Raw genomic sequence first — 12,273 nt, forward strand, 5'->3', positions numbered from 1 at the left:
TTCCTGTCAGTGGGAAAGCGAGGGGAAACCTCAGAGGGAGCTCTACTGCACTTGGTTCTGCTCCCCTGCGGACCTTGATGAGCCAGTTGGATTGTGTCATCTGCGAACTTACTAATCATATCCCCTAAGTTGGATTGTGTGGTCGCTGGCAGATCTTTGATCTCGATTTTACCAGTCACTTTACTGGAATTTGAATGCCCACCCCTGGGCCCACCCCAGCTTCAAATGGCTTTACCAACCAGAGTAGCTGCTCTTCCCTCTCTGTGCTGCACGTCTCCTGGGCTACATACAGATCCATGTCCAACACTTCCATCCTCCAAGATCTCTCCGTTTAAATCATATTTCCATACGTTAAAGGCCGTCCACCCTTTACATCTCTGCAGAGCAATCTGATTCTCCACTAATTTTCCTTATTCTCTCCACATTCTGCCACCCACCTACATCAGGGGCAATTTACAGCGGCCAATTAACCTGCCACCCTACATAGCTTTAACTTCCTTCACCCCATTTGCTGGTAGCTGTGGTAACAGTGGCCCGCATCCAAACCCCTGAAGATCCCTCTCCAAACCTCCGGCAGAACAACAGTAGTGTTACTGGAGAAGTAATCCAGAGGCCAAGTCTGAAAGTTCAGAAACAAGTTAAAATTCCCAGTGGATTGGAAACACACATTCAATCAAATAACCTTCAGTTAAAAAACTGTTCTTGGGTCTAAAACTAAAGGGCTTGCTGTCCAAAACCATCTGCTTCATTGATGTCCCATGGGCAGAAGGTCTGACATCATTAGCTCACCCTCTGTGTGACCCACAAGTTCTCTCTGGAACAGGGCAGAAAGGTACTCAGTCATAGAACACAGAACGTAGAACAGTACAGCACAGGAACAGGCCCTTCAGCCCACAATGTCTGTGCTGAACATGATGCCAAATTAAACTAATGCCTTCTGCCTGCACATGATCCATATCCCTCCATTCCCTGCGTATTTATGTGTCTGTCTAACACCACTATCGTATCTGCTTCCACCACCACCCCTGGCAGTCTGTTCTAGGCACCCACCAAATAATGTGTATAAAAAAACTTGCCCTGTAAATCTCCTTTAAACTTTCTCCTTTAATCTCCTTTAAACAAACCTATGCTCTCTAATATTTGACATTCCTACCCTGGGAAAAAGATTCTGACAGTCTACCCTATCTATGTCTCTCATAATCTTATGAACTTCTTATCAGGTCTCCCCTCAGCCTCTGCCGCTCCAGAGAAAACAACCCAAGTTTGTCCAACCTCTCCTTGTAGCTCATACCCTCTAATCCAGGCAGCATCCTGGTGAACCTCTTTGGCACCCTCTCCAAATGCTCCACGTCCTTCCTGTAATGGGGTGACCAGAATTGCACACCTAACCAAAGTTTTATACAGCTGCAACATGACTTTCTACTCAATGCCCCGACCAATGAAGGCAAGCATGCCATGTGCCTTCTTTACCACCCTATCTACTTGCGTGGCCACTTTCAGTCATAGCAGATCACTGCAACCTTCACTCATAAACTGCAGAGAGTTGTGGACACAGCTCAGCACATCATGGAAACCAGCCTCCCCTCCACGGACTCTGTCTACACTTCTTGCTGCCTCGGTAAAGCAGCCAACATAATCAAAGACCCCACCCACCCTGGACATTCTCTCTTCTCCCCCCTCCCATCGGGCAGAAGATACAAAAGCCTGAAAGTCTATTGAATGGTTCCCTAGTACGATAAGATGGGCTCTTGACCTCAAAATCTACCTTGTTATGGTCTTCCACCTTATTGCCTGCCTGCACTGCACTTTCTCTGTAACTGTAACGCTTTATTCTGCATTCTGTTATTGTTTTCCCTTGTACTACCTCAATGCACCGTGTAATGAAATGATCTGTATGAACGGTATGCAAGACAAGTTTTTCACTGTACCTCGGTACATGTGACAATAATAAACCAATTCCAATTCCAGTGACTCAAGAAGGAAGCTCACCACTACGGTGGTGGTGGGGGGGTGGGGAGGGGGGAGGTGAGCATTAAATGCAGACTCTACTGTTGGTGTCTGCAAACTCCAGCCTGACAGCACTGAAGTGACCCTCAAATGACCCCACATGTCACCCAGTTCTCTCAGGATCGATTCACCAGCACTGACCCAGGCAGCGCATTCGAACACAGCATGAGCACAACCAGCTCAATCAGTCCCGCAGAGTCCACGTCACCGACAACGGGCGGCACGGTGGCGCAGCCGGTAAGGCCGCTGCCTCACAGCCCCAGTGACCTGGGTTCAATCCCGACTTCAGGTGCTGCCCACGTGGAGCTTGCACATTTTCCCTGTGACTTCGGGTGCTCCAGTCTCCTCCCACATCCCAAAGATGGGCGGGTCAGTGGGTTAATTGGCCGCTGTAAATTGCCCCTGGTGTGTGGGTGAGGGTATTTGGTATTTTTGGTATTGGTTTATTATTGTCACGTACCGAGGTACAGTGAAAAACCTGTCTTACAAGCTGATCGTACAGATCAATTCATTACACAGTGCACTTACATTGAGTTAGTACAGAGTGCATTGATGTAGTACAGGTAAAAACAATAACAGTACAGAGTAAAGTGTCACAGCTACGGAGAAAGTGCAGTGCAATAAGGTGCAAGGTCACAACAAGGTAGATCGTGAGGTCATAGTCCATCTCATTGTATAAGGGAACTGTTCAATAGTTTTATCACAGTGGGGTAGAAGCTGTCCTTAAGCCCTCAGGCTCCTGTATCTTCTACCCGATGGAAGAGGAGAGAAGAGAGAATGACCCGGGTGGGTAGGGTCTTTGATTATGCTGGCTGCTACACCAAGACAACGAGAGGTAAAGACAGAGTCCAAGGAGGGGAGGCTTGTGTCCATGACGCAATGGGCTGGGTCCACAACTCTCTGCAGCTTCTTGCGGTCCTGGGCAGAGCAGTTGCCGTACCAAGCCGTGATACATCCTGATAGGATGCTTTCTGTGATGCATCGGTAAAAGTCGGTGAGAGTCAAAGGGGAAAAAACCAAATTTCTTTAGCCTCCTGAGGAAGTAGAGGTGCTGGTGAGCTTTCTTGGCCATGGCATCTATGTGATTTGACCAGGACGGGCTGTTGGTGATGTTCTCTCCCAGGAACTTGAAGCTCTCAACCCTCTTGACCTCAACACCATTGATGTAGACAGGTGCATGTACACCGCCCCCTTTCCTGCAGTCAATGACCAGCTCTTTAGTTTTGTTGACATTGAGGGAAAGGTTGTTGTCATGACACCATGTCACTAAGCTCTCTATCTCCTTCCTGTACTCTGACTCATCGCTGTTTGAGATACGGCCTACAACGGTGGTATCATCTGCAAACTTGTAGACGGAGTTAGAGCAGAATCTGGCCACGTAGTCGTAAGTGTATAGGGAGTAGAGTAGAGGGCTGAGGACGCAGCCTTGTGGGGCACCAGTGTTGAGAATAATCATGCCGGAGGTATTACTGCCGATCCTCACTGATTGTGGTCTGTCTGTTAGAAAGTCAAGGACCCAGTTACAGAGGGAAGTGTTGAGTCCTAGGTCTCGGAGTTTGGTGACAAGCTTGCTTGGTATTATTGTATTGAAGGCAGAGCTGTAGTCAATAAACAATAGTCTAACGTAGGTGTCTTTACTGGCCAGATGCTCCAGAGCTGAGTGAAGGGCCAGGGAGATGGCATCCGCTGTAGACCCGTTTCAGTGATAGGCGAATTGCAGTGGGTTGAGGTTGTCTGGTAGGCTGGAGTTGATGCGTGCCATGACCAACCTCTCAAAGCACTTCATGATGGTGGGTGTCAGAGCCACTGGTCGGTAGTTATTGAGGCATGTTACCTTGCTTTTCTTTGGTACCGAGATGATAGTGGTCTTCTTAAAACACGAGAGAACCTGAGATGAAGCAGGGAGAAGCTGAATTGATGGCAATGTGGGAAGAATGGGATTGCCCTGTGAGCTGGCATAGGCTCAATGGACCAAATGGCCTTCTTGTATGTCATATGGGAACATGTGCTGGATTGCGAGGACCAGCCAAGACTGGCATGGTCACCCTCCCTGAGTCACACCTCTCAGTTACTGCACCGACATCGCAGTCACTGACATCATTGTGACCTTGCACCTTATTGTCTGCCTGCACTGCACTTTCTCTGTAACTGTAACACTTTATTCTGCATTCTGTTACTGTTTTCCCTTGTACTACCTCAATGCCCTGTTGTAATGAAATGATCTGTACGGGTGGCATGCAAAACAAAGTTTTTCACTGTACCTCGGTACATGTGACAATAATAAACCAATTTACCAGTTTACCACTCGTACTTGCACTGCAGAGCTATTACAACACTGTCATCTTCCCGACAATTGCCCAGGGTACAGACGGTCCAAAAATACAGGACAAATCCAATCACGTCACAACAAACTGAACCATGTTGGTGATGGACATTGAAGCCCCCCACCCAGAGTATAAGACAAGATATCTTTATTAGTCACATGTACATTGAAACACACAGTGAAATGCATCTTTTGCGTAGTGTTCTGGGGGGCAGCCCGCAAGTGTCACCACGCTTCCAGCGCCAACATAGCATGCTCACAACTTCCTAACCCGTACGTCTTTGGAATGTGGGAGGAAACCGGAGCACCCGGAGGAAACCCACGCAGACATGGGGAGAACGTACAAACTCCTTACAGACAGCGGCCGGATTTGAACCCGGGTTGCCGGCGCTGTAAAGAGTTACACTAACCAGTACAGTACCGTGCCTGAGGATGGTGGGTGGTGATGCCTGCGTACATCCTGCACCATCAGTATCAAAGAGTTGTGGTAACATTGGGCGTTCAGGGGAAAACACTCTGGTGGTTGGATCATACCTCACCCAAAGGAAAATGGTTGTGGTTGTTGGGAGTCAATCATCCCAGCCCCAGGACTTCTCGGCAGGAGTTCCTTAGGTCAGTGTCCTCGACCCAACCGTCTTCAGCTGCCTCATCAGTGACCTTCCTTCCATCACGAGGTCAGGTGGGAGTGTTCACTAAGACTGTATAAGGTTCTGCACTGTATGCTACTCTGCAGAAGATGAGGCAGTCCGTGCCTGCACAACATTCAGGCACGGCCTGATAACTGGCAGGTAGCATCCACGTCACACAAGTCCCAGTGGAGGCATCCGTCTTGTCTTTCAACGGCACTGGCATCCACAGATTCCCCACCATCAACATCCCGGGGGGTTTCCATTCGGAGTGTCCAGGATCCGAGGGCACGGCCTCAGAGTAAAAGGGCATCCCTTCACAATTGAGGTCACGAGGAATTTCTCGTTGGAATGCGTTGCCACGGAGGGCGGTGGAGGCCAAGTCATTGGGTGTATTTAAGGCAGAGATTGATGGGTTCTTGATTGGTAAGGAGGGGTTGAGGGTTACAGAGAGAAGGTGGGAGAATGGGGTTGTAAAAAAATCACCCATGATTGAATGGCGGAGCGGTCTCGATGGGCAGAATGGCCTAATTCTTCTCCTATGTCTTATGTCTTACGATCTTATTAACCAGAAAGTCAGCTGGACCAGCCACAAAGATACCGTGGCCACAAGATCAGGTCAGAGGCTGGGTATCCTGGAGGAAATAACTCATTCCCTAACAGCCCATCACCAACAAGGCACCATCAGGAACGTAGTGATAAACCAATTTACCAATTTAAAAGTGGGTTGATCTGTTAGCCTGGAGTATTTATCATGAACAAAAAATGAAGCATCCACCCTGAAATGTTATTAAATGAAAAATGCCCCCCAAATTGAACCCAAAATGAAAACCATGACATTTCAACCCTTGTTCCTATGGGAAGGAGGTTGAGAGGGGACCTGACAGAGGTAGTTAGGTTCATGAGAGGTCTAGATAGAGTAGATATGGAGAAATTCTTCCCCTTGTCAGAAGGGTCCAGGGGATAGAGAATGAAGGCCATTGGCAGAAGAATCGGATGTGACAAGATTAAAGAGGTTTGTTTATGCGGCAGTTTGTTAGGGAGTGGAACATACTGTCAGGTGGTCTGGTTGCATCAGGGCCTGGGATGGGAACTCTAACGCACAGGAACACAAGAGGCTACAGAGAGTGGTGGGACTCACAGGTACAGCTCTCCCCACCATCGAGGACATCTACAGGAGGCGATGTCTCAGGGAGGCGACATCCATCATCAGGGACCCCCACCATCCGGGCCATGCCCTCTTCTCGATGCTGCCATCAGGCAGGAGGTACAGGAGCCTGAAGACCCACACCTCAAGGTTCAACAACAGCTTCTTCCCCACTGCCGTCAGGGTCTTGAACCCACCTGAAAAACCCTAATTCTACCTCAGACCACATTTCCCTCAACTTGCACTGACATCATTTTGTTTGTTTTTATTTTGTTGTGTAAGTTATGTATAATTTATGTTAATTTAAGTTGATGTAATTCATGTTTGTCATGCACTGTGCTGCTGCTGTAAAAAGCTAATTTTTTATGGTATTTATACCCTGGGCATGTGTGCCTGTGACAATAAACTTGAATTTGAACTTGTAGTGGAGGTAGATTCAATTGTAGCATTCAGAAAGGAGCTGATGTCCTTGACAGGAAAGGATTTGCAGGGTTATGGGGCAAGGATGGAGGAGTGGGGCTGGTGGGCTTGATCTAGTATGGATTTGATGGGCCAAATGGCCTTCCTCTGTGATTTTTTTGGGGGTGATTCTTTAATTATAAGCATTGTGAAGGGTTCCTGGGCAGCCTTTCATGTCTGTACCACTTCTCCACTCGATTATCATGGGAGACTCATTCCTCCAGACAGAGAGGGGGTGTCTCACAACTAATTAATGTAAACAGCAGGGCTGGCTCCGTGCATCAACCAATGCTCGCTGGATTGTGTTCATTCTGTCCCCTTCATCCTGAATTTCTTTATTTAGAAGTACCATTGTTTTCATTGCCCCTTTTAATTTTTATTCTGATCTTCACTTTGCCTGTCTGCTTCAGTTTAAAGTTCCCACGTCCTGATAAACCTTGATTTAACCAAACCGAAACAGTCAGGAGACCTGCCCCAGCAGGAATGGGGGAAACAGGTTAAAAAAGAGAGAGAGAGGCACCCACATGAGAATCTGGGGGAACTCAGCAAGTCGAGCAGCATCTGTGGAGGGAAGTGGACACATCGACACCCCTCATATGGACTAAAATACTTGGCTCTTGATGAAAGTAAGGTTTTAGCCAACTGAAGCAGGAAATAGACACATAACACTGCCCTTGTCTTGGAGGTGGTCAGCTGACCATTTACAGTTGAACACTAATAAATCGAGGTGATAGTTTTGTTTGCAGTTAGTCACCTTGTATTGTTAATAACCCATTTCAGAAAACAGCGCTGGCCATCGACAGGCTATAAAACAATTCTGATATGAAATATGCCCGTTCGGGGATGGGCGACTCGCTTTAAGAGCGAGGTCCCGCCTCCCACGGACTCTCTGTAACTAACAATGCGGAAGTGCTGCGGGTTTTCTCAAGTTCCAAGCGTAAAGGTCTTGCTACTTGGGGAAAGTACCCGAAAAAAAAGAACTGTGTTTTTGCCTTGCATTATTTTGATCTCACAAATAGCGCTGGTGACTTTGTAACGGACAGAAAGCGCCTGGGAGCTTTGAACAGTTCACTTTAACTCCACACCTACATCCATATTTGGTAAGTTTTGATAAGTGACCCTCTCCAACCTCAATCTCTCTGCAAAAGTTGAAGTCGGCCGATTGGCTAATACTTTAAAAGCACGACAAAAAAAATAGCTATTTTGTTTCTGCCAAATGCTAGTGGGATATAACTGCAGTTATACCCAGAGGAACGGTTCACTGACTCGCTTGCATGCTCGAAAGGGAAAAAAGTTTTCTGTGGCATTTAGTTATAAATGTTAGTGGTGCCTCTGTCATTTGCTTCCCTCCAGCGCCTCCTAGCTTAATTTTCCATTTCCATGGAAATATTGTAACGTTCTTCAGAGCAAATGAGTCGATTCCTTTCTATCGCTGCAGTCGACCCTCGGGTCCTCCAGGCCAGGTCGGTTAAGGCGTTTAACTCGGCTGTCTTGTAGTTGCGCTGTGTCGGGATAAACCTCTTAACCCCGACAACACACAAGTTTGAGGCGCGCCACTTTCGAATTCAAGGTGTTGATGGAAGGTGGGTTCTGGATCATTGATTTCAATGCCTTTTGAGACACGGGAGATTAGTTGAGCAATTTAACCCAATTTGCCTGATGAGAAGTTGACCGTCTTGAGTATGAAGCGAGTGTCACACGAGGTTCTGACTTGCACTGAATAGGTTTCGAGTCCAGTCGTTAGGTTGACGGGGATTATAACATAACTCTAGAACACTACAGCACAGTACAGGCCCTTCGGCCCAGAAAGTCGTGCCGACATTTTATCCTGCTCTGATACCTTTCTAACAATTCCCCCCAAATGTTAACCCTTCCCTCCCATTTCTCTATCATTCGTGTGTCTATCTAAGAGTCTTTTAAATGCCCCTGATGTGTCTGCCCCCACAACCTCTGCTGGCAGTGTGTTCCACGCACCCACCTTGTTTTTACCTGTACTATCTCAATGCACTCTGTACTAACTCAATGTAACTGCACTGTGTAATGAATTGACCTGCACGATGGGTTTGTAAGACGAGTTTTTCACTGTACCTCGGTACAAGTGACGATAATAAACCAATACCAACACCACTCTCTGTGTGTACAAAAAAAACCACTTAACCCTGACATCCCCCTGTACCTTCCTCCAATCACCTCAAAATTATGCCCCCTCGTGTTAGCCATTGTCGCCCTGGGAAAAAGTCTCCGACTGTCCATTTTGATGAACTTTCCATAACTTTGATTAGTATCACATGCAAGTTTCTTTGGCACAGAAGCAGAAGGTTATAAGTAAATGAAAGAAAGTGGCACAATGCTGGAAATCTTAAATAAAATTGGTTTATTATTGTCACATGTACTGAGCTACAGTGAAAAACTTTGTTTTGTCTGCCATCCATACAGATCATTTCACCACATCAGTACCTCAAGGGAAAACAATAACAGAATGCAGGGTGAAGTGTCACAGCTACAGAGGAAGTGCAGTGCAGGCAGACAATAAGGTGCACGGTCATAAAAAGGTAGATTGTGTGGTCAAGTGCCCATTGTATCATACTAGGGAACCGTTCAAGTCTTTTAACAGCAGGATGAAAGCTGTCCTTGAGCCTGGTGGTACGTGCTTTCAGGTGCTTGGATCCTCTGCCTGATGGGAGGGGGAGAAGAGAAAATGTGCAGGGTGGGAGGGGTCTTTGATTATGTTGAATAAAGCAGAGAATGCTGAAAATACTCAGCAGGTCAGGCAGCATCTGTGGAGAGAGAAACATGTTGGGTCTGAGACCCTTTGTCAGAATGAGGGAAGAGATGCCATTTAGTTCTGAGGAGGAGAGAGGCTGGGGGAGGGACATGTAGAACAAAGGGAATCTCTGTGGTAGGACGAGTGGCAATGGTTCCTCGATGCTGATCTACAAAAGCATCTTGTGTGCATTCTGTGGATTCACCTGCCACTTCTTGGGGACTGCGTTCCACATTCCAGCCACCATCTGGGTGAAAAATATTCTTCCTCAGATCTACTATAACTCTTGCTCCTTGCTTCAAACCCATGCCGCCTGGTTATCGAGGTCTCCGCTATGCGAAAGATTTCTTGCTGTCCGTCCTATCCACGCTCCCTGTAATTTTGTGCACCTCTCACATCCCCTCAGCCTCCTCTGCGCCAAGAGAAACAACCCCAGTCTCTCCTCATAGCTGCAATGTTCTCTTCCTGGTAGATCTCCTCTGCACCATCTCCAGTGTATTCACGTCCGTGTGGGGACCAGAACTGCACCTGATATTCCAGCTGTGGCCGAACAAAAGTTTTACAAGGTGTTATGATCCTTGATCCTGCCTGGGTCTGTACTGATTCTGATTGGGACCTGCTTCAGTTAAAGGTTTTTTGCAGGAGCAAATTGTAAAGGCCTCCAAAAAGCAGTTTGTAAAATAACAATTGTAGTAATTGGGCAAGGCATAAACCAGGAAATTTGGGTCACTGGGGAATGCAGGGTTCCTGGGATGTGATGGGGAATACAGCAATCATGCGGAGGGGGTGGGGGTCTTTAATCTACCTGCTGCACCACTGCTGATAGCAAATCAGCTAACACTGCAGGTTGTGAATAGGAGAGAGACACACAACATGCTGGAGGAACTCAGCAGGTCAGGCAGCATCTATTGGAGGGAAATAAGTGGGCAGGCACAGTAGTGTAGCGGTTAGCATGATGCTATTACAGCATCAGCGACCTGGGTTCAATTCCAGCCGCTGTCTGTAAGGAGCTTATACGTTCTCCCTGTGTCTGCGTGGGTTTCCTCCGGGTGCTCCGGTTTCCTCCCACCTTCTAAAGACGTACAGGTTAGGAAGTTGTGGGCATGCTATGTTGGCGCTGGAAACGTGGCGACACTTGCGGGCTGACCCCAGCGCATTCTCAGTAATGCAAAAAGACGCATTTGTGACACTGTGTGTTCCGATGTACGTGTGACTATTAAATAAACATCATCAATAAACAGGCGATGTTTTGGGTTGCGACCCTTCATCAGTGCTAATGAAGGGTCTCAACCCGAAATGTCGACTAAGTGTCTTGATGAAGGGCTTTGACCCGAAATGTCGACTGTTTATGTCCCTTCGTGGATGCTGCCTGACCTGCTGAGTTCCTCCAGCATTGTGTGTGTGTGTGTGTGTGTGTGTGTGTGTGTGTGTTGCTCCAGTCTCTCTTTTCTCAGTTCTGAATAGGCTTGTAAAGAGAGAAGGCTGAGATTTTTCAAACTCCTCCACATTCCCACCTTTCTCTGTCTCTATAATCTCCTTCAGCCCTCTGAGGTACGTGAGATCCTCTGGATAATTTTATTGCTCTCTCATTGGTGGCCGTGCCTTCTGCTGCCGAGGACCTGGGATTCTGGAATCGCCTTTCTGCCTCAATCTCATAGAACATAGAACACTACAGCACAGTACAGGCCCTTCGGCCCACAATGTTGTGCCGATATTTTATCCTGCTCTAAGATCTATCTAACCCTTCCTTCCTACATGGCCACCTATTTTTCTATCATTCATGTGTCTCTTAACTGTCCCTAATATATCTGCCCCCACAACCTGTGCCGGCAGTGCGTTCCATGCACCCACCACTCTCTGTGTATTAAAAAAAACTTACCCCTGACATCTCCCTTTTACCTTTCTTCAATCACCTTAAAATTATGTCCCCTCGTGTTAACCATTGTCGCCCTGGGGAAAAGTCTCTGATTGTCCACTCGATCTATGCCTCTTATCTTGTGCTCTCCTTTGAAGGTCCTCCTTAACATTTTCCCCTGCAACGGAGTAGGTGACCTGGCACGCAACCTCTGCATGACACCGCCGTGGGAGTTTCTCACTGCCTTTTGCAGAGATGATGTAAAGAGAGGGAGCGTCTTTCAATCTCTGTTGTGGCTTTGATGGAAAGCCTCAGAAGTTAATCTCAAACCACTGCTCACGTTCACCAAAAAATCCTGCTGAGAGCAGAAGAAAGGAGGCTCTTTGGCCTGTCAGGTCCAGACCTGGCTCAAAGCGAGAGGATTGTGGTTCGATCCTGACCTCGGGTGCTGTCCTTGTGGAGTTTCCCCCGTTCTCCCCGTAATGGTGTGGGTTTCCCCTGGGTCCTCTGATCTCCCCACACATTCCAAAGACAACGGGGCTGGCAGGGTGATTGGCCACTGTAAATTACCCCCAGTGAGTGGTGGAATCTGGGGGAAGCTGATGGGAATGTGGGGGGGAATAAGATCGGGTAAGTGTGGTGGTCAGTGTGGACTTTGTTGGCTAAAGGGACTTCTTCTGTCCTATGTGACTAACTCCAAATCACTTGGTCCCTTTACCCATAACCTTGCAGATTCTTTCTTTTCAAATGTTACACAGAGTCATGGCACAGAAACAGGCCCTTCAGCCCAACTCGTCCATGCTGACCAAGTTGCCTATCTGAGCTAGTCCCATTTACCTGCGTTTGGTCCATATTTCCTCTAAACTTTTCCCATCAATGTACCTGTATAAATGTCTTTTGGATGTCCCTGCCTCTACCATTTCCTCTGGCAGCTTGTTCCATCGATCCACCACCCTCTGTGTGGGGGGAAGTTGCCCCTCAGGTGCTCTTTAAATCTTTCCCCTCTCACGGTAAACGTACAATTGAATCTGCCTCCACTAGTCGTCCAGCTTCTAGTTCCAGAGCCCAGACACTCACACTGCAAAGAACAAT

The 12,273-nt window shown here is 47.5% G+C and overlaps 1 protein-coding gene across 1 annotated transcript in view; it reads left to right on the forward strand.

The window, feature by feature from the left end:
• The first annotated feature begins 7,483 nt into the window (after window positions 1-7,483).
• zbtb47b (zinc finger and BTB domain containing 47b) overlaps window positions 7,484-12,273 on the forward strand; it is a 214,100-nt gene continuing 209,310 nt past the window's right edge. The window contains exon 1 of the mRNA XM_052015448.1: window positions 7,484-7,662. The gene's annotated coding sequence lies outside the window, so the exon portion shown is untranslated. The remainder of the gene's footprint in view (window positions 7,663-12,273) is intronic.

Source organism: Pristis pectinata, chromosome 5, assembly GCF_009764475.1.
Source record: "Pristis pectinata isolate sPriPec2 chromosome 5, sPriPec2.1.pri, whole genome shotgun sequence".
NCBI lineage: Eukaryota > Metazoa > Chordata > Chondrichthyes > Rhinopristiformes > Pristidae > Pristis > Pristis pectinata.